Source organism: Accipiter gentilis, chromosome 17 (assembly GCF_929443795.1).
Source record: "Accipiter gentilis chromosome 17, bAccGen1.1, whole genome shotgun sequence".
Taxonomy (NCBI): Eukaryota; Metazoa; Chordata; class Aves; order Accipitriformes; family Accipitridae; genus Astur; species Astur gentilis.
The window spans coordinates 28,409,748-28,431,545 of NC_064896.1; positions in this window are offsets into that span (position 1 = coordinate 28,409,748).

A 21,798-nucleotide genomic window follows, 5' to 3' on the forward strand; every position below is an offset into this window, starting at 1 on the left:
GGCAATGGGGCACCCAGGGAGGGACAGCAGGAGCTGCACAACCGGCACGGCTCTGCGGAGGATCCAGCCATCCAAGCACCAGCGCTGGCAAACGCGGGGAGCCAGAGCCTCCTGCGCCTGGACGGGGGCCAGTCACCCTGGGGCAAGAAGCGCCTGTGGCCTTTCACTTTAGCCATGGACCCCCCCTTGTCCTTCCCAGCCTGGACAAGGGGGCAGCAGGGCCACAATCCAGACTGGCGGCACCATCAGCTGCCATCCTGCCATCAACCAGCAGCAACAGGTACGGGGCCGCTCGAGCAGGGGGGTCCACTCGGGGCCAGCGCAGGCGAGGGCTGGCCCCAGCTGGGTGACTGCGCCACCCTCCTCTGCCCACAGGGTGACGGCCGGAGACGGTGACGCCGAAGATGGAGGTGGCACCAGAGTCCTGTAAGTCCCCTGAGGGTCCCCCCGCGGGAGGGTGCCCAGGTGCTCCCCCAGGCCAGGCCAGGGCCTCTCAGAGCAGCCTAGTCGCGCTGCGGAGCAGCCCGGGGGGACGGCCCACGGGTGGTCCCAGTGCCCCCGCGCCCCCCACGGCTCAGGAAAGCCCTCCCTGGTTTGCAGGTGCTCCCGGGGGCCCCGTGTGCGGGCCCTGGCGCTGCAGCCCCGGCTGCACCGCCTGCATCACGGCTGCCCAGGAGCTGCAGCACATGGTGCTGCCTGCATGGGCTTGGACCGGGGCCTGCGCAACGCCGCATTCACTCAGCTGGCGGACGGCGTGGCAGGACCCGCAGGAGCCGGTGGAGCAGGGCCACCTGCCCTGCCACAGCAGCCCTGCCCGCTGCCACTGCATCACGGATGCCCAGGAGCTGCCGCACCTGGTGCTGTCAGCAAGGGCTGGGTCCGGGTCCTGTGCCACGCCGCATGCAATCAGCTGGCGGACGGCGTGGCAGGATCCGCAGGAGCTGGTGGAGCAGGGCCACCTGCCCTGCCGCAGCAGCCCTGGCCGCTGCCACTGCATCACGGATGCCCAGGAGCTGCAGCACATGATGCTGTCAGCAAGGGCTAGGTCCGGGTCCTGTGCCACGCCGCATGCAATCAGCTGGCGGACGGCGTGGCAGGACCCGGAGGAGCTGGTGAAGCAGGGCCACCTGCCCTGCCGCAGCAGCCCTGGCTGCAGCCACTGCATCACGGATGCCCAGGAGCTGCAGCACATGGTGCTGTCAGCAAGGGCTGGGACCGGGGCCTGCGCCACGCCGCATTCACTCAGCTGGCGGACGGCGTGGCAGGACCCGCAGGAGCCGGTGGAGCAGGGCCACCTGCCCTGCCACAGCAGCCCTGGCCGCTGCCACTGCATCACGGATGCCCAGGAGCTGCCGCACCTGGTGCTGTCAGCAAGGGCTGGGTCCGGGTCCTGTGCCACGCCGCATGCAATCAGCTGCTGGACGGCGTGGCAGGATCCGCAGGAGCTGGTGGAGCAGGGCCACCTGCCCTGCCGCAGCAGCCCTGGCCGCTGCCACTGCATCACGGATGCCCAGGAGCAGCAGCACATGGTGCTGTCAGCAAGGGCTGGGTCCGGGTCCTGTGCCACGCCGCATGCAATCAGCTGGCGGACGGCGTGGCAGGACCCGCAGGAGCTGGTGGAGCAGGGCCACCTGCCCTGCCGCGGCTGCACCTCCTCCAGGTCCCCCGGGAGCCTCAGTCTCTCCCAGAGCCTGAGAAAGGTGGGCCTGACTGGAGATGGAGAGGAGGTCTGCCCGCTCCCCCGGACGCTGCGTGTCGTTGGAGCCTCCCGTGCCCTGAAGATGCACGTGGCCAGGACAGGACTGGAAATGCGGCTGGGGACCCTGCCTGTGCCAGCGCAGCTGTCCCAGCAGCGAGGGGCGCAGCGGCAGCCGGGTCCTGCCATAGCTCTGCCAGGCAGGGCAGAGCCAGCCCTTGCCACGGTGCAGGCTGTGCCCCTGGCTGCAGGCGAGTGCAAAGGCCATTGCAGACAACGTCCACGAGGAGGAAGTCTGGAAGCTGGGGAGGGACCCCAACGCGACCAAGGAGCCCCTGGCCCTGCTGGTGCCACGCCTCCCACCGCTGCTCGCTCCTGTGGACCCACAGCTCCCCCAGGAGCGCTGCGTGTTGGGGCCCCTGGCCCTGGGACAGACCAGGGCAATGGGGCACCCAGGGAGGGACAGCAGGAGCTGCACAACCGGCACGGCTCTGCGGAGGATCCAGCCATCCAAGCACCAGCGCTGGCAAACGCGGGGAGCCAGAGCCTCCTGCGCCTGGACGGGGGCCAGTCACCCTGGGGCAAGAAGCGCCTGTGGCCTTTCACTTTAGCCATGGACCCCCCCTTGTCCTTCCCAGCCTGGACAAGGGGGCAGCAGGGCCACAATCCAGACTGGCGGCACCATCAGCTGCCATCCTGCCCAAGAATGATGTTGGCCATGACAACAACTCCAGCACCCAGGGCAGAGGCCAGGCCAACACTGCGGACAGAATCCGGCCCCACGCTGCAGCGCCTGTCATCATCTCCAGGCTGCAGCTGAGCCAGGATTTGCACAGCAAATTCTGCATGCATACAGCAAGGAAATGCCTGGAGATCAAGCCGCAGAGGCTCCCCGTGGCAGTGCAGCAGTCCACGGAGATGCTGCAGCAGTCCCTGCCCAAGCTGGGGCGGGCTGGGGGTGGGCCCCCGGGGCCATGCCGTGCCTCTCCCCCCTTGCTGACACCGAAGCAGCTCGTCCAGCCGGACCAGGACACGGCGCAGCAGCTCAGGGCATCGCTCCCGTGCCCCGGGGCCCCCACAACACTGGGCATCTGCCCAAAGCCAGTGCATTTCTATGGCCCTGGGCCCAGGGAGGAGGGCAGCCAGGCAGCCCTGGAGGCCAGCACCCTGCCCAGCACACCCTGCAGCTCCGGCCACGAGATGAGCAGAGCTGCCACGGGTGCAGTCCTGAGGACACCTCTGGGGGTGGCGAAGGCTTCGGCAGGGTGAGCGTCCACCCTGCTCTCTCCAGGCCTCGACCCAGCGTTCCCCGCTACGGACCTGAGTCCTGAGCCCTGGCGAGGGGCGCACGTCTGGGTGCCCCACGGAGGCTTCGTGGCACCAGCCCCACAAGGCCATTGGGGCTGCTACAAGACACAGAGCAGAACCACTGATGGCGACTTCCACCACCTGACCACAGCCATCCCTCCGGAGGGGACCACCAGCAGAGAGGGCACCGCAGCATCCAAGCCCTGTGGGAACGAGGCAGGCCAAAAAGGACAGAGGTGGTGGTCCTCGAGGAGACAGTGCCCTGGCAGCTCCGAGAGCTCCCCGGGCTGGGGGGCATGGTTCCAGGGCACCTCCAGGAGGACGGACTTGCAGGGCAGATGGACTCCTGTTGGCCTCCCGCAGGGAATGCCACCCCAGGCGGCCATGCCACCTCCCACCCTAACACCCTCCAGCCCAGCGGGGACCCCCAGCCAGTACAGCCCGTCCTTGCAGCAGCACTGCAGTGCCCCTGTCACCAGGCACTTGTGCCACCTGCGCCCAGCCCGGGACTTTGCTGCGTTGGGGACGGGAAAGGGAAGGTGGGCTCAGGGGAATTCGGGAGGCTGTGCTGTCCCGGCAGGAGGACGAGGCCACGAGGATAAGCCTGGGCAAGACAGCTGCTCCTCCTGGAGCTCCTGCCCAGCCCTGGCTGTGGAAAGGGCTCAGCCTCACCCCAAAGGCTGCAGCACTAAGAATGTGCAGAGGGGACTGCAGGCTCTCATAGCAGCAGGAAAGGGCCATCAGCCCCTTCTGCAGCCGGGCAGGTTTTACACCTGGCACGGCAGGTCCTTTGGCTCAATTCAACCTCTGGCCCAGGCCTTCCCTGACTGTGGCTCCCTGCAGCCCCAGCACAGGCAGGCTCCCCAGGCCTGGCCGGTGTCCGCAGGCCCTGCTGGCCCCCGAGCCCACCAGCACTGAGCCTGAGAGCCGTAAGCCAAGCAGCAGAGCTAAAGAACTACCCGCTGAGCTCTGCTCCTCCAGCCACCCACCAGCGCTGGGGAACAATGTGCGAGAGAGCCTCCTGCGCCTGGACGGGGGCCAGTCACCCTGGGGCAAGAAGCGCCTGTGGCCTTTTACTTTAGCCATGGACCGCCTTGTCCTTCCCAGCCTGGACAAGGGGGCAGCAGGGCCACAATCCAGACTGGCGGCACCATCAGCTGCCATCCTGCCATCAACCAGCAGCAACAGGTACGGGGCCGCTCCGAGCAGGGGGGGCCACTCGGGGCCAGCGCAGGCGAGGGCTGGCCCCAGCTGGGTGACTGCGCCACCCTCCTCTGCCCACAGGGTGACGGCCGGAGACGGTGACGCCGGAGATGGAGGTGGCACCAGAGTCCTGTAAGTCCCCTGAGGGTCCCCCCGCGGGAGGGTGCCCAGGTGCCCCCCCAGGCCAGGCCAGGGCCTCTCAGAGCAGCCTAGTCGCGCTGCGGAGCAGCCCGGGGGGACGGCCCACGGGTGGTCCCAGTGCCCCCGCGCCCCCCACGGCTCAGGAAAGCCCTCCCTGGTTTGCAGGTGCTCCCGGGGGCCCCGTGTGCGGGCCCTGGCGCTGCAGCCCCGGCTGCACCGCCTGCATCACGGCTGCCCAGGAGCTGCAGCACATGGTGCTGCCTGCATGGGCTGGGACCGGGGCCTGCGCCACGCCGCATTCACTCAGCTGGCGGACGGCGTGGCAGGACCCGCAGGAGCCGGTGGAGCAGGGCCACCTGCCCTGCCACAGCAGCCCTGGCCGCTGCCACTGCATCACGGATGCCCAGGAGCTGCAGCACATGGTGCTGTCAGCAAGGGCTAGGTCCGGGTCCTGTGCCACGCCGCATGCAATCAGGTGGCGGACGGCGTGGCAGGACCCGGAGGAGCTGATGGAGCAGGGCCACCTGCCCTGCCGCAGCAGCCCTGGCTGCAGCCACTGCATCACGGATGCCCAGGAGCTGCAGCACATGGTGCTGTCAGCAAGGGCTGGGACCGGGGCCTGCGCCACGCCGCAGGCCGGCACCTGGCGGACGGCGTGGCAGGACCCGCAGGAGCTGGTGGAGCGGGGCCACCTGCCCTGCCGCGGCTGCACCTCCTCCAGGTCCCCCGGGAGCCTCAGTCTCTCCCAGAGCCTGAGAAAGGTGGGCCTGACTGGAGATGGAGAGGAGGTCTGCCCGCTCCACCGGACGCTGCGTGTCGTTGGAGCCTCCCGTGCCCTGAAGATGCACGTGGCCAGGACAGGACTGGAAATGCGGCTGGGGACCCTGCCTGTGCCAGCGCAGCTGTCCCAGCAGCGAGGGGCGCAGCGGCAGCCGGGTCCTGCCATAGCTCTGCCAGGCAGGGCAGAGCCAGCCCTTGCCACGGTGCAGGCTGTGCCCCTGGCTGCAGGCGAGTGCAAAGGCCATTGCAGACAACATCCACGAGGAGGAAGTCTGGAAGCTGGGGAGGGACCCCAACGCGACCAAGGAGCCCCTGGCCCTGCTGGTGCCATGCCTCCCACCGCTGCTCGCTCCTGTGGACCCACAGCTCCCCCAGGAGCGCTGCGTGTTGGGGCCCCTGGCCCTGGGACAGACCAGGGCAATGGGGCACCCAGGGAGGGACAGCAGGAGCTGCACAACCGGCACGGCTCTGCGGAGGATCCAGCCATCCAAGCACCAGCGCTGGCAAACGCGGGGAGCCAGAGCCTCCTGCGCCTGGACGGGGGCCAGTCACCCTGGGGCAAGAAGCGCCTGTGGCCTTTCACTTTAGCCATGGACCGCCTTTTCCTTCCCAGCCTGGACAAGGGGGCAGCAGGGCCACAATCCAGACTGGCGGCACCATCAGCTGCCATCCTGCCATCAACCAGCAGCAACAGGTACGGGGCCGCTCCGAGCAGGGGGGGCCACTCGGGGCCAGCGCAGGCGAGGGCTGGCCCCAGCTGGGTGACTGCGCCACCCTCCTCTGCCCACAGGGTGACGGCCGGAGACGGTGACGCCGGAGATGGAGGTGGCACCAGAGTCCTGTAATTCCGCTGAGGGTCCCCCCGCGGGAGGGTGCCCAGGTGCCCCCCCAGGCCAGGCCAGGGCCTCTCAGAGCAGCCTAGTCGCGCTGCGGAGCAGCCCGGGGGGACGGCCCACGGGTGGTCCCAGTGCCCCCGCGCCCCCCACGGCTCAGGAAAGCCCTCCCTGGTTTGCAGGTGCTCCCGGGGGCCCCGTGTGCGGGCCCTGGCGCTGCAGCCCCGGCTGCACCGCCTGCATCACGGCTGCCCAGGAGCTGCAGCACATGGTGCTGCCTGCATGGGCTGGGACCGGGGCCTGCGCAACGCCGCATTCACTCAGCTGGCGGACGGCGTGGCAGGACCCGCAGGAGCCGGTGGAGCAGGGCCACCTGCCCTGCCGCAGCAGCCCTGCCCGCTGCCACTGCATCACGGATGCCCAGGAGCTGCAGCACATGGTGCTGTCAGCAAGGGCTAGGTCCGGGTCCTGTGCCACGCCGCATGCAATCAGGTGGCGGACGGCGTGGCAGGACCCGGAGGAGCTGGTGGAGCAGGGCCACCTGCCCTGCCACAGAAGCCCTGGCCGCTGCCACTGCATCACGGATGCCCAGGAGCTGCAGCACATGGTGCTGTCAGCAAGGGCTAGGTCCGGGTCCTGTGCCACGCCGCATGCAATCAGGTGGCGGACGGCGTGGCAGGACCCGGAGGAGCTGGTGGAGCAGGGCCACCTGCCCTGCCACAGAAGCCCTGGCAGCTGCCACTGCATCACGGATGCCCAGGAGCTGCAGCACATGGTGCTGTCAGCAAGGGCTGGGACCGGGGCCTGCGCCACGCCGCATGCCAGCACCTGGCGGACGGCGTGGCAGGACCCGCAGGAGCTGGTGGAGCGGGGCCACCTGCCCTGCCGCGGCTGCACCTCCTCCAGGTCCCCCGGGAGCCTCAGTCTCTCCCAGAGCCTGAGAAAGATGGGCCTGACTGGAGATGGAGAGGAGGTCTGCCCGCTCCCCCGGACGCTGCGTGTCGTTGGAGCCTCCCGTGCCCTGAAGATGCACGTGGCCAGGACAGGACTGGAAATGCGGCTGGGGACCCTGCCTGTGCCAGCGCAGCTGTCCCAGCAGCGAGGGGCGCAGCGGCAGCCGGGTCCTGCCATAGCTCTGCCAGGCAGGGCAGAGCCAGCCCTTGCCACGGTGCAGGCTGTGCCCCTGGCTGCAGGCGAGTGCAAAGGCCATTGCAGACAACGTCCACGAGGAGGAAGTCTGGAAGCTGGGGAGGGACCCCAACGCGACCAAGGAGCCCCTGGCCCTGCTGGTGCCACGCCTCCCACCGCTGCTCGCTCCTGTGGACCCACAGCTCCCCCAGGAGCGCTGCGTGTTGGGGCCCCTGGCCCTGGGACAGACCAGGGCAATGGGGCACCCACGGAGGGACAGCAGGAGCTGCACAACCGGCACGGCTCTGCGGAGGATCCAGCCATCCAAGCACCAGCGCTGGCAAACGCGGGGAGCCAGAGCCTCCTGCGCCTGGACGGGGGCCAGTCACCCTGGGGCAAGAAGCGCCTGTGGCCTTTCACTTTAGCCATGGACCCCCCCTTGTCCTTCCCAGCCTGGACAAGGGGGCAGCAGGGCCACAATCCAGACTGGCGGCACCATCAGCTGCCATCCTGCCATCAACCAGCAGCAACAGGTACGGGGCCGCTCCGAGCAGGGGGGGCCACTCGGGGCCAGCGCAGGCGAGGGCTGGCCCCAGCTGGGTGACTGCGCCACCCTCCTCTGCCCACAGGGTGACGGCCGGAGACGGTGACGCCGGAGATGGAGGTGGCACCAGAGTCCTGTAAGTCCGCTGAGGGTCCGCCCGCGGGAGGGTGCCCAGGTGCCCCCCCAGGCCAGGCCAGGGCCTCTCAGAGCAGCCTAGTCGCGCTGCGGAGCAGCCCGGGGGGACGGCCCACGGGTGGTCCCAGTGCCCCCGCGCCCCCCATGGCTCAGGAAAGCCCTCCCTGGTTTGCAGGTGCTCCCGGGGGCCCCGTGTGCGGGCCCTGGCGCTGCAGCCCCGGCTGCACCGCCTGCATCACGGCTGCCCAGGAGCTGCAGCACATGGTGCTGCCTGCATGGGCTTGGACCGGGGCCTGCGCAACGCCGCATTCACTCAGCTGGCGGACGGCGTGGCAGGACCCGCAGGAGCCGGTGGAGCAGGGCCACCTGCCCTGCCACAGCAGCCCTGGCCGCTGCCACTGCATCACGGATGCCCAGGAGCTGCCGCACCTGGTGCTGTCAGCAAGGGCTGGGTCCGGGTCCTGTGCCACGCCGCATGCAATCAGCTGGCGGACGGCGTGGCAGGACCCGCAGGAGCCGGTGGAGCAGGGCCACCTGCCCTGCCGCAGCAGCCCTGCCCGCTGCCACTGCATCACGGATGCCCAGGAGCTGCAGCACATGGTGCTGTCAGCAAGGGCTAGGTCCGGGTCCTGTGCCACGCCGCATGCAATCAGGTGGCGGACGGCGTGGCAGGACCCGGAGGAGCTGGTGGAGCAGGGCCACCTGCCCTGCCACAGAAGCCCTGGCCGCTGCCACTGCATCACGGATGCCCAGGAGCTGCAGCACATGGTGCTGTCAGCAAGGGCTAGGTCCGGGTCCTGTGCCACGCCGCATGCAATCAGGTGGCGGACGGCGTGGCAGGACCCGCAGGAGCTGGTGGAGCAGGGCCACCTGCCCTGCCACAGAAGCCCTGGCAGCTGCCACTGCATCACGGATGCCCAGGAGCTGCAGCACATGGTGCTGTCAGCAAGGGCTGGGACCGGGGCCTGCGCCACGCCGCATGCCAGCACCTGGCGGACGGCGTGGCAGGACCCGCAGGAGCTGGTGGAGCGGGGCCACCTGCCCTGCCGCGGCTGCACCTCCTCCAGGTCCCCCGGGAGCCTCAGTCTCTCCCAGAGCCTGAGAAAGATGGGCCTGACTGGAGATGGAGAGGAGGTCTGCCCGCTCCCCCGGACGCTGCGTGTCGTTGGAGCCTCCCGTGCCCTGAAGATGCACGTGGCCAGGACAGGACTGGAAATGCGGCTGGGGACCCTGCCTGTGCCAGCGCAGCTGTCCCAGCAGCGAGGGGCGCAGCGGCAGCCGGGTCCTGCCATAGCTCTGCCAGGCAGGGCAGAGCCAGCCCTTGCCATGGTGCAGGCTGTGCCCCTGGCTGCAGGCGAGTGCAAAGGCCATTGCAGACAACGTCCACGAGGAGGAAGTCTGGAAGCTGGGGAGGGACCCCAACGCGACCAAGGAGCCCCTGGCCCTGCTGGTGCCACGCCTCCCACCGCTGCTCGCTCCTGTGGACCCACAGCTCCCCCAGGAGCGCTGCGTGTTGGGGCCCCTGGCCCTGGGACAGACCAGGGCAATGGGGCACCCACGGAGGGACAGCAGGAGCTGCACAACCGGCACGGCTCTGCGGAGGATCCAGCCATCCAAGCACCAGCGCTGGCAAACGCGGGGAGCCAGAGCCTCCTGCGCCTGGACGGGGGCCAGTCACCCTGGGGCAAGAAGCGCCTGTGGCCTTTCACTTTAGCCATGGACCCCCCCTTGTCCTTCCCAGCCTGGACAAGGGGGCAGCAGGGCCACAATCCAGACTGGCGGCACCATCAGCTGCCATCCTGCCATCAACCAGCAGCAACAGGTACGGGGCCGCTCCGAGCAGGGGGGGCCACTCGGGGCCAGCGCAGGCGAGGGCTGGCCCCAGCTGGGTGACTGCGCCACCCTCCTCTGCCCACAGGGTGACGGCCGGAGACGGTGACGCCGGAGATGGAGGTGGCACCAGAGTCCTGTAAGTCCCCTGAGGGTCCCCCCGCGGGAGGGTGCCCAGGTGCCCCCCCAGGCCAGGCCAGGGCCTCTCAGAGCAGCCTAGTCGCGCTGCGGAGCAGCCCGGGGGGACGGCCCACGGGTGGTCCCAGTGCCCCCGCGCCCCCCACGGCTCAGGAAAGCCCTCCCTGGTTTGCAGGTGCTCCCGGGGGCCCCGTGTGCGGGCCCTGGCGCTGCAGCCCCGGCTGCACCCCCAGCATCACGGCTGCCCAGGAGCTGCAGCACATGGTGCTGCCTGCATGGGCTGGGACAGGGGCCTGCGCCACGCTGCATTCAATCAGCTGGCGGACGGCGTGGCAGGACCCGGAGGAGCTGGTGGAGCAGGGCCACCTGCCCTGCCGCAGCAGCCCTGGCCGCTGCCACTGCATCACGGATGCCCAGGAGCTGCAGCACATGGTGCTGTCAGCAAGGGCTAGGTCCGGGTCCTGTGCCACGCCGCATGCAATCAGCTGGCGGACGGCGTGGCAGGACCCGGAGGAGCTGGTGAAGCAGGGCCACCTACCCTGCCGCAGCAGCCCTGGCTGCAGCCACTGCATCAGGGATGCCCAGGAGCTGCAGCACATGGTGCTGTCAGCAAGGGCTGGAACCGGGGCCTGCGCCACGCCGCATTCACTCAGCTGGCGGACGGCGTGGCAGGACCCGCAGGAGCCGGTGGAGCAGGGCCACCTGCCCTGCCACAGCAGCCCTGGCCGCTGCCACTGCATCACGGATGCCCAGGAGCTGCCGCACCTGGTGCTGTCAGCAAGGGCTAGGTCCGGGTCCTGTGCCACGCCGCATGCAATCAGGTGGCGGACGGCGTGGCAGGACCCGGAGGAGCTGGTGGAGCAGGGCCACCTGCCCTGCCGCAGCAGACCTGGCTGCAGCCACTGCATCACAGATGCCCAGGAGCTGCAGCACATGGTGCTGTCAGCAAGGGCTGGGACCGGGGCCTGCGCCACGCCGCATTCACTCAGCTGGCGGACGGCGTGGCAGAACCCGCAGGAGCCGGTCGAGCAGGGCCACCTGCCCTGCCAAAGCAGCCCTTGCCGCTGCCACTGCATCACGGATGCCCAGGAGCTGCAGCACATGGTGCTGTCAGCAAGGGCTAGGTCCGGGTCCTGTGCCACGCCGCATGCAATCAGCTGGCGGACGGCGTGGCAGGACCCGCAGGAGCTGGTGGAGCAGGGCCACCTGCCCTGCCACAGCAGCCCTGGCCGCTGCCACTGCATCACGGATGCCCAGGAGCTGCAGCACATGGTGCTGTCAGCAAGGGCTGGGACCGGGGCCTGCGCCACGCCGCATGCCAGCACCTGGCGGACGGCGTGGCAGGACCCGGAGGAGCTGGTGGAGCGGGGCCACCTGCCCTGCCGCGGCTGCACCTCCTCCAGGTCCCCCGGGAGCCTCAGTCTCTCCCAGAGCCTGAGAAAGGTGGGCCTGACTGGAGATGGAGAGGAGGTCTGCCCGCTCCCCCGGACGCTGCGTGTCGTTGGAGCCTCCCGTGCCCTGAAGATGCACGTGGCCAGGACAGGACTGGAAATGCGGCTGGGGACCCTGCCTGTGCCAGCGCAGCTGTCCCAGCAGCGAGGGGCGCAGCGGCAGCCGGGTCCTGCCATAGCTCTGCCAGGCAGGGCAGAGCCAGCCCTTGCCACGGTGCAGGCTGTGCCCCTGGCTGCAGGCGAGTGCAAAGGCCATTGCAGACAACATCCACGAGGAGGAAGTCTGGAAGCTGGGGAGGGACCCCAACGCGACCAAGGAGCCCCTGGCCCTGCTGGTGCCACGCCTCCCACCGCTGCTCGCTCCTGTGGACCCACAGCTCCCCCAGGAGCGCTGCGTGTTGGGGCCCCTGGCCCTGGGACAGACCAGGGCAATGGGGCACCCAGGGAGGGACAGCAGGAGCTGCACAACCGGCACGGCTCTGCGGAGGATCCAGCCATCCAAGCACCAGCGCTGGCAAACGCGGGGAGCCAGAGCCTCCTGCGCCTGGACGGGGGCCAGTCACCCTGGGGCAAGAAGCGCCTGTGGCCTTTCACTTTAGCCATGGACCCCCCCTTGTCCTTCCCAGCCTGGACAAGGGGGCAGCAGGGCCACAATCCAGACTGGCGGCACCATCAGCTGCCATCCTGCCATCAACCCTCAGCGAGAGGTACGGGGCCGCTCCGAGCAGGGGCGGCCACTCGGGGCCAGCGCTAGCGAGGGCTGGCCCCAGCTGGATGACTGTGCCACACTCCTGTGCCCAGAGAGCAAGCAAGAAAAAGCTTGGAGATCAAGCTGCAGAGGCTCCCCGTGGCGGTGCAGCAGTCATTGCCCAAGCTGGGGCTGGGCCCCTGGCACCATGCTGCGCCTCTCCCGCCTTGGTGACACTGAAGCGGCTCATCCAGCAGAACCGGGACACACCGCAGCAGCTCGGGGCAGTGCTCCCCTGCCCAGTGACCCCCATGACACCGGGCATCAACCCAGAGCCAGTCCACTTCTGTGGCCCTGGGCACAGGCAGGAGGGCAGCCAGGCAGCCCTGGAGGCCAGCACCCTGCCCAGCACGTCCTGCAGCTCCACTGATGAGATGAGCGGAGCTGCCACGGGTGCAGTCCTGAGGACACACCGGGGGGTGGCGAAGACCTCGGCAGGGAAGCATTCACCCTGGTCTCCCCAGGCCTCGTCCCAGCGTTCCCCGCCACGGACCCCAGTCCCAAGTCCTGAGCCCTGGCGAGGAGCACACGCGTGGGTGCCCCACGGAGGCTTCGTGGCACCAGCCCCAAGAGACCCACAAGGCCACTGGGGCTGCTGCAAGGCACACAGCAGAGCCGCTGATGGCGAGTTCCACCCTCTGACCGCAGCTGTCCCTCTGGAGGGGACCACCACCACAGAGGGGGACCCTCAGCCAGTACAGCCCGTCCTTGCAGCAGCGCTGCAGCGCCCCTGTCACCAGGCACGTGTGCTCGTGCCACCTGCGCCCAGCCCGGGACACTGCAGCCTTGGGGACGCGAAAGGGAGGGTGGGCTCAGGGGCACTCGGGAGGCTGTGCTGTCCCAGCGTTGCAAATATGCTGGTAAAGAAATCAAAATTTATACCTTTAAGCAACAGTTCAGTAAAATTGGTCAGGAAATCTCACTCACGTGGATTAACGCAGTACCCGTGGCTCTACTAAGTAAGAGACCATTAAGCAGAAACATTAGCTAAGGTTATTCAAAGTGGGTTAAATAAACTCAACGTATAAATATAAGCTACTAGTAAAATGGCATTGCAAAATCGATTAACTTTAGACTTATTAAAAGAAAACCAACACAGAGTATGTAGGTACATTGGACTTCTAAATGATTCATGTTATATCCACATACCAACTGTGACAGGTGATCTAAATCATTAGACAGACAAAATAAAACATGTAACTCAAAACAGTAGAGAATTAAGATCAAACGGAGAAAGTTTTTAGCTAAACAAAACAGTTGAAAACTTTAGGTTTTCTCTGACTGGATGTTTGACTGAGCTTTTATAAAATATAATTCTGATAGTTATCATCGTTGTTATAACCTGGGTCACTTTTGGCTGTCTTAAACTGTGACATAATCCCTGTTCAAGTGAGACTACTAAAAAAATAAGTAGCCTCAAACAGAAAAGACGAAAGTATTGAAATGATCTTCAAAACTTTCAAAGGGGGGAAATGTTGCCAATATGCTGGTAAAGAAATCAAAACTGAATCACACAGAAGAGTGAGGTTTGATTAAGAAGTAAAATTGTGAAGCCTAATGTATAGCATTGTTAAGTTGGAAATGGAGCCACAGAACCTCTAGGAACTGCGTTATGTGTGACTATAGGAATCTTCAAATTGTTAAAAGTTTGAAACAGCTAACCCTAGAATCCTCACCAGGAAGTTACTGCTTTTTCTATGTTTTAAGAAACTAAGGAAACCGTCATGGACACCAGTTTGCTGCTTGGACACCCCTTTACCCTTCCCATCTCGATTTGAGTATTGAAGATTCCCATCTGTAGAGCTAAGAGTAACTGACCAATGTTTGTTTTCAAATAAGAATATTGTAAGTGTGAAATGTGTTCATTTGATTTGTGTCAATATAAATAATGCTAGGGCCGCATAATAAAATGTGACCCTCACTGTATATGTAATCTTTAACAGTTTTGTGGGTCCTCGTATAACTGCAGTCTGGGACGAGACCGATGATATATATATAGTTCTTTTTTTTGCTAGCCCACAACCGGTTTGGTTGTTAACTGCACAGTGTTAAACAATAGATCCTAGGGGAGAACTGAGGCATTTATCATAGTATTAAGCGAGGTTATGAACAGGGTGATCTTTAATATGTATAAATAGAGAGTATGTATAAATAGAGGGTGTGTTGAAATAGCAGTGTATGGGCAATTTGTTGTATGCATTTCTTAGGGGAGAGGCATCTGAGGAATCTGTTGTGAACTTGTTTGGGTTCTGATGGCCACTGCTGCTGTTGTGCAGAATGTCGGATATTGCACAAGATGTCTGCTGTCATGCCCGAGCAGTGGGGAGCTTAGTTGGAGATACATTGTATGGAAGACCCCTCAGCCAATGAGGAGAGTTCGAGAAGTTTCTAGGAGAACTAAGACCCCTCAGCCAATGAGGAGAGTCCGAGAAGTTTCTAGGAGAACTAAGACCCCTCAGCCAATGAGGAGAGTTCGAGAAGTTTCTAGGAGAACTAAGACCCCTCAGCCAATGAGGAGAGTCCGAGAAGTTTCTAGGAGAACTAAGACCCCCTCAGCCAATGAGGAGAGTCCGAGAAGTTTCTAGGAGAACTAAGACCCCTCAGCCAATGAGGAGAGTTCGAGAAGTTTCTAGGACAACTAAGACCCCTCAGCCAATGAGGCTAGTTCGAGAAGTTTCTAGGACAACTACTGCACCTGCACAACTAGGAGGTGGAGAGTCTTTTGGAAGGACGTGCCAAGTGTGAATATGTAACTAATGTTAGACTATAAAAGAAGCTGGGTTGTCTTTCACAGCATGCGTCTTGGTAGAGAAGATGCTGCCGGCATGCTCAGTGCTGTTTGCTTGCCTTTATTCATTTCATAAATTGTAAACTTGTTTTGAGACTAAATTCATTTATCACACCAAGGTTAGATAATCAAAGTACCAATCATTATCAAGGTTAAATTTAAGAGCGAGCACGGTATGCATTTTTATGTAAAGAGCTTCTGTAACAATGCCCTGACAGAAAAGGTCTGTCAAAACTGAGGGATTTTGATACTAAAAGCCGGACACGCCTTCGGAGGAGCGATCCCCCGTGTCCCCAGCGCTGCAATAAACGAAGTGCCTGCTGCTTAACTTCACGCTGCTGTTCAGGAGTTTTATTCCGGATTTCAGTAACACCAGCAGGAGGACGAGGCCATGAGGAGGATAAGCCTGGCCAAGATGGCTGCTCCCCCTGGAGCTCCTCCCCAGCCCTGCCCCGGCCGTGGGAGGGGCTCAGCCTCAGCCTCAGCCCAAAGGCTGCAGCACCACGAACGAACGAACGTGCAGAGGGGACTGCGGGCTCCGACAGCGGCAGGAACAGGCCGTCAGCCCCTTCTGCAGCCCCGCAGGTTTTACACCCGGCAGGGCAGGTCCTTTGCTTCATCTCCTAGGCTCACGGAATCACAGCATGCTTTGGCTTGGAAGGGACTTGGAAGATTCCAAAGTTCCAAAGCCCTGCCATGGCCAGGGATGCCTTCTACCAGACCAGGTTGCTCCAAGGCCAAGCCAACCCGGCCTTGAGCACTGCCAGCGATGGGGCATCCACAACTTTTCTGGGCAACCTGTTCCAGCGCCTCACCACCCCCACAGCGAAGAACTTCTTCCTTACGTCTCATCGAAATCTACCCTCTCTCAGTTTCAGGCCATTACCCCTTGTCCTATCGCTACATGCCCTTGCAAAAAGTCCCCCTCCTACTTTCTGGTGGACCCCTTTAGTTACTAGAAGGACCTGTGATCCCCTGAGCACAGCTGCCATGTTGTGGACTGGCAGGGCCAGGCCTCCTGCAGCTCCTGCTCTTCAAAATGTCTCTGTGCTTCTAAATAAACATGTTGCTTGCTCTCTGGAGAGCTGCGTGAGGGCCCTACATCCTGCTAGCGGGGCAGAATGCATTGGGAACGGGAAAGAGAAGCTGGGCTCAGGAAAATTTGGGAGGCTGTGGTGTCCTGGAAGGAGGATGAGGCCTTGAGGGAGGATAAGCCTGGCTAAAATGGCTGCTCCTCCCAGAGCTCCTCTCAGCCCTGCCCTGGCCTTGCGGGGGGGGGGGGCTCAGCCTCACCCCAATGGCTGCACTAACAACTGCCAGAGGGGACTGCAGGCTCCAACAGCGACAGCAACAGCAACAGGCCGTCAGCCCCTTCTGCAGCCGGGCAGGTCCTCTGGTTCATCTCAGAATCACAGAATCACGAAATCACAGAATCACAGAATGGTTTGGGTTGGAAGGGACTTGGAAGATCATCTAGTTCCAAAGCCCTGCCATGGCCAGGGACGCCTTCCACCAGACCAGGTTGCTCCGAGGCCCAGCCAACCCGGCCTTGAGCACTGCCAGAGATGGGGCATCCACAACTTTTCTGGGCAACCTGTTCCAGCGCCTCACCACCCCCACAGCGAAGAACTTCTTCCTTACGTCTCATCGAAATCTACCCTCTCTCAGTTTCAGGCCATTACCCCTTGTCCTATCGCTACATTCTCTTGCAAACAGTCCCCCTCCAACTTTCTGGTGGACCCCTTTAGTTACTGGAAGGACCTGTGATCCCCTGAGCACAGCTGCCATGTTGTGGACTGGCAGGGCCAGTCCTCCTGCAGCTCCTGCTCTTCCAAACCTCTCCTTTCTTCTAAATAAACATGTTGCTTGCTCTCCAGAGAGCTGTCTGAGGGGCCTCCACTCTGCTAGCGGGGCAGGGTGTGTCGGGGAGGGAAAGGGAGGGTGGGCTCAGGGGAATTCGGGAGGCTGTGGTGTCCAGCAGGAGGACGAGGCCTTGAGGGAGGATAAGCCTGGCCAAGATGGCTGCTCTTCCTGGAGCTCTTCCTGGAGCTCCTCCCCAGCCCTGCCCTGGCCGTGGCTGGGGCTCAGCCCCAGCCCAAAGGCTGCACTAAGACCCTGCAGGGCAGGTCCTTCGGCTCAACGCGACCTGTGCTCCAAGCCTTCCCTGAGAGTGGACACCTGAAGCAGCGTCCTTCAGGTCCCAGCCTGGGGGAACAGGTAACTCGCAGCCCTGTCCCAGGGCTAAGCAGAGCTGCCCAGGTACCTGTAGGGACCGGAGGGCTTGCTGCGTGCCTGTAGCCACCTCGCAGGGGTAGCTCCGCAGAGGTTGCCCCAGACATGAGCTTGCTCAGAGTGGTGGCACCACAGCCCTGTAAGTCCCCTGAGGGTCCCCCCGGGGGTGCGCAGCTGCACCCCAGACCAGGACAGGGCCTCTCAGAGCAAACTAGCCCAGGTGCGGAGCAGCCTGGGGGAACGGCCCATGGGTGGTCCCAGTGCCCCCACAGCTCAGGCAACCCCTCCCTGGTTTGCAGGTGCTCCTGGGGGCCCTCAGTGCGGGCCCTGGCCCTGCAGCCCCGGCTGCACCTGCTGAATCAAGGCTGCCCAGGAGCTGCAGCACATGGTGCTGCTTGCATGGGCTGGGACCGGAGCCTCCGCCACGCCGGATGCTGGCACCCGGCGGGCGGCGTGGCAGGACCCAGAGGAGCGGTGCTGCCCGCGTGGGCTGGGACCGGAGCCTCCGCCACGCCGGATGCTGGAACCTGGCAGGCGGCGTGGCAGGACCTGGAGGAGCTGGTGGAGTGGGGCCACCTGCCCTGCCGCGGCTGCATGTCCCCCAGGTCCCCCGAGAGCCTCAGTCCCTCCGACAGCCGGAGAAAGATGGGCCTGACTGGAGAGAGAGATGGAGAGGGAGAAAGCCCGGTGGAGAGGAGGTCTGCCCGCTCTCCTGGACGCTGCGTATCGTCAGAACCTCCCGTGCCCTGAAGGTGCACGTGGCCAGGACAGGACTGGAAATGCGGCTGGGGACCCTGCCCGTGCCGGTGCAGCTGTCCCAGCAGCGAGGGGCGCAGCGGCGGCAGTGCTGCCCTGTCCTGCCATAGCTCTGCCAGGCATGGCAGAGACAGCCCTTGCCACAGTGCAGGCTGCAGCCCTCGCTGCAGCCCAGTGCAAACGCCATTGCAAACAACATCCAGAGGAGGAGGAAGTCTGGAAGCTGGGGGGGACCCCAACCGCACCGAGGTGTCCCTGGCCCTGCTGGTGCCATGCCTCCCTCCGCTGCTCGCTCCTGTGGACCCACAGCTCCCCCAGGAGCGCTGCGTGTTGGGGCCCCTGGCCCTGGGACAGACCAGGGCAATGGGGCACCCAGGGAGGGACAGCAGGAGCTGCACAACCGGCACGGCTCTGCGGAGGATCCAGCCATCCAAGCACCAGCGCTGGCAAACGCGGGGAGCCAGAGCCTCCTGCGCCTGGACGGGGGCCAGTCGCCCTGGGACAAGAAGCACCTGTGGCCTTTTACTTTAGCCACGGACCCCCCCTTGTCCTTCCCAGCCTGGACAAGGGGGCAGCAGGGCCACAATCCAGACTGGCGGCACCATCAGCTGCCATCCTGCCATCAACCCTCAGCGAGAGGTACGGGGCCGCTCCGAGCAGGGGCGGCCACTCGGGGCCAGCGCTAGCGAGGGCTGGCCGCAGCTGGATGACTGTGCCACACTCCTGTGCCCAGAGAGCAAGCAAGAAAAAGCTTGGAGATCAAGCTGCAGAGGCTCCCCATGGCGGTGCAGCAGTCATTGCCCAAGCTGGGGCTGGGCCCCTGGCACCATGCTGCGCCTCTCCCGCCTTGGTGACACTGAAGCGGCTCATCCAGCAGAACCGGGACACACCGCAGCAGCTCGGGGCAGTGCTCCCCTGCCCAGTGACCCCCATGACACCGGGCATCAACCCAGAGCCAGTCCACTTCTGTGGCCCTGGGCACAGGCAGGAGGGCAGCCAGGCAGCCCTGGAGGCCAGCACCCTGCCCAGCACGTCCTGCAGCTCCACTGATGAGATGAGCGGAGCTGCCACGGGTGCAGTCCTGAGGACACACCGGGGGGTGGCGAAGACCTCGGCAGGGAAGCATTCACCCTGGTCTCCCCAGGCCTCGTCCCAGCGTTCCCCGCCACGGACCCCAGTCCCAAGTCCTGAGCCCTGGCGAGGAGCACACGCGTGGGTGCCCCACGGAGGCTTCGTGGCACCAGCCCCAAGAGACCCACAAGGCCACTGGGGCTGCTGCAAGGCACACAGCAGAGCCGCTGATGGCGAGTTCCACCCCCTGACCGCAGCTGTCCCTCCGGAGGGGACCACCACCACAGAGGGGGACCCTCAGCCAGTACAGCCCGTCCTTGCAGCAGCGCTGCAGCGCCCCTGTCACCAGGCACGTGTGCTCGTGCCACCTGCGCCCAGCCCGGGACACTGCAGCCTTGGGGACGCGAAAGGGAGGGTGGGCTCAGGGGCACTCGGGAGGCTGTTCTGTCCCAGCGTTGCAAATATGCTGGTAAAGAAATCAAAATTTATACCCTTAAGCAACAGTTCAGTAAAATTGGTCAGGAAATCTCACTCACGTGGATTAACGCAGTACCCGTGGCTCTACTAAGTAAGAGACCATTAAGCAGAAACATTAGCTAAGGTTATTCAAAGTGGGTTAAATAAACTCAACGTATAAATATAAGCTACTAGTAAAATGGCATTGCAAAATCGATTAACTTTAGACTTATTAAAAGAAAACCAACACAGAGTATGTAGGTACATTGGACTTCTAAATGATTCATGTTATATCCACATACCAACTGTGACAGGTGATCTAAATCATTAGACAGACAAAATAAAACATGTAACTCAAAACAGTAGAGAATTAAGATCAAACGGAGAAAGTTTTTAGCTAAACAAAACAGTTGAAAACTTTAGGTTTTCTCTGACTGGATGTTTGACTGAGCTTTTATAAAATATAATTCTGATAGTTATCATCATTGTTATAACTTGGGTCACTTCTGGCTGTCTTAACCAAACTGTGACATAATCCCTGTTCAAGTGAGACTACTAAAAAAATAAGTAGCCTCAAACAGAAAAGACGAAAGTATTGAAATGATCTTCAAAACTTTCAAAGGGGGGAAATGTTGCCAATATGCTGGTAAAGAAATCAAAACTGAATCACACAGAAGAGTGAGGTTTGATTAAGAAGTAAAATTGTGAAGCCTAATGTATAGCATTGTTAAGTTGGAAATGGAGCCACAGAACCTCTAGGAACTGCGTTATGTGTGACTATAGGAATCTTAAAATTGTTAAAAGTTTGAAACAGCTAACCCTAGAAACCTCACCAGGAAGTTACTGGTTTTTCTATGGTTTAAGAAACTAAGGAAACTGTCATGGACACCAGTTTACTGCTTGGAAACCCCATTTATCCTTCCCATCTCGATTTGAGTATCCGAGATTCCCATCAGTAGAGCTAAGGGTAACTGACCAATGATTGTTTTCAAATAAGAATATTGGTAAGGTTAGATAATCAAAGGACCAATCATTATCAAGGTTAAATTTAAGAGCGAGCACGGTATGCATTTTTATGTAAAGAGCTTCTGTAACAATGCCCTGACAGAAAAGGTCTGTCAAAACTGAGGGATTTTGATACTAAAAGCCGGACACGCCTTCGGAGGAGCGATCCCCCGTGTCCCCAGCGCTGCAATAAACGAAGTGCCTGCTGCTTAACTTCACGCTGCTGTTCAGGAGTTTTATTCCGGATTTCAGTAACACCAGCAGGAGGACGAGGCCATGAGGAGGATAAGCCTGGCCAAGATGGCTGCTCCCCCTGGAGCTCCTCCCCAGCCCTGCCCCGGCCGTGGGAGGGGCTCAGCCTCAGCCTCAGCCCAAAGGCTGCAGCACCACGAACGAACGAACGTGCAGAGGGGACTGCGGGCTCCGACAGCGGCAGGAACAGGCCGTCAGCCCCTTCTGCAGCCCCGCAGGTTTTACACCCGGCAGGGCAGGTCCTTTGCTTCATCTCCTAGGCTCACGGAATCACAGCATGCTTTGGCTTGGAAGGGACTTGGAAGATTCCAAAGTTCCAAAGCCCTGCCATGGCCAGGGATGCCTTCTACCAGACCAGGTTGCTCCAAGGCCAAGCCAACCCGGCCTTGAGCACTGCCAGCGATGGGGCATCCACAACTTTTCTGGGCAACCTGTTCCAGCGCCTCACCACCCCCACAGCGAAGAACTTCTTCCTTACGTCTCATCGAAATCTACCCTCTCTCAGTTTCAGGCCATTACCCCTTGTCCTATCGCTACATGCCCTTGCAAAAAGTCCCCCTCCTACTTTCTGGTGGACCCCTTTAGTTACTAGAAGGACCTGTGATCCCCTGAGCACAGCTGCCATGTTGTGGACTGGCAGGGCCAGGCCTCCTGCAGCTCCTGCTCTTCAAAATGTCTCTGTGCTTCTAAATAAACATGTTGCTTGCTCTCTGGAGAGCTGCGTGAGGGCCCTACATCCTGCTAGCGGGGCAGAATGCATTGGGAACGGGAAAGAGAAGCTGGGCTCAGGAAAATTTGGGAGGCTGTGGTGTCCTGGAAGGAGGATGAGGCCTTGAGGGAGGATAAGCCTGGCTAAAATGGCTGCTCCTCCCAGAGCTCCTCTCAGCCCTGCCCTGGCCTTGGGGGGGGGGGGGGCTCAGCCTCACCCCAATGGCTGCACTAACAACTGCCAGAGGGGACTGCAGGCTCCAACAGCGACAGCAACAGCAACAGGCCGTCAGCCCCTTCTGCAGCCGGGCAGGTCCTCTGGTTCATCTCAGAATCACAGAATCACGAAATCACAGAATCACAGAATGGTTTGGGTTGGAAGGGACTTGGAAGATCATCTAGTTCCAAAGCCCTGCCATGGCCAGGGACGCCTTCCACCAGACCAGGTTGCTCCGAGGCCCAGCCAACCCGGCCTTGAGCACTGCCAGAGATGGGGCATCCACAACTTTTCTGGGCAACCTGTTCCAGCGCCTCACCACCCCCACAGCGAAGAACTTCTTCCTTACGTCTCATCGAAATCTACCCTCTCTCAGTT